General features: G+C 69.8%; 1 protein-coding gene across 1 annotated transcript in view; it reads left to right on the top strand.

Annotated features, from left to right (window-relative positions):
* Positions 1–715, top strand: part of LOC118161537 (ubiquitin-conjugating enzyme E2 E2) — a 213,808-nt gene that overhangs the window by 816 nt on the left and 212,277 nt on the right. The gene's annotated exons all lie outside the window — the stretch shown is intronic.

Raw genomic sequence — 715 nt, forward strand, 5'->3', positions numbered from 1 at the left:
CGTGCCCCCGCCGCCTTCCTCTCCCAGTCTCCTCCTCCTCCTCCTCCTCCCCCCCCCTCCGCTTCTCTCCCTGCCCTGCCCCGGCAGAGGTGCGGGGAGCACCGGGGGTGTCCCCCCCACGCGTGTGCGGGGCCGGGGGGGGGGGAGGCACGGGGCCGGGCTGCCCCCGCGCTCCCCCCGCTCCTTTGCGCTTCCTACTGGAGATGGAGGAAGGCGGCTGCTGCTGCTGCTCGCCGCGAACCCGGAGTGCCCAATTTGTCTCCGCTCCTAGGAAATTAGGGGCGCCTTGGGAAGGCATCATCGCCAGCTCGGCCCTCCGCGGGACCTTTCCCTGCCCGCCGGCTCTTTTCTCTCCGCTCGCCCGGCAGGGCAGGGAAGGGACGGTCCCCGCGGCTAAAAATGACAGGGGCTGGCTCCTTGGGACCCCCACGGCTCGCAATTTGCCGTCGAGGCAGCGCTTGTAACCCCCGGCTGTGCTGAATCATCCCCCGGGGTGATGACCTCGCAGCCCCCTCTGCCCACCCCTGCGGTCCGGGAGGGTTCGGGGGTCCCAGGGGTCCCGATCCCCGCAGCCCCTCCCGACACCCCACAGCCCTCGCTCCCTGCCCCTGCTCTCCGGCTTCAGGCAGCGCCTCGCTTTTCTCCGCCTTGCTTCGTGGCAGCGAAATGTTTTCCTAACGCCCTCATTCCCCGCTTGATTTATTTATCCCCCCCC

This window comes from Oxyura jamaicensis, chromosome 2, assembly GCF_011077185.1.
Source record: "Oxyura jamaicensis isolate SHBP4307 breed ruddy duck chromosome 2, BPBGC_Ojam_1.0, whole genome shotgun sequence".
Lineage (NCBI taxonomy): Eukaryota > Metazoa > Chordata > Aves > Anseriformes > Anatidae > Oxyura > Oxyura jamaicensis.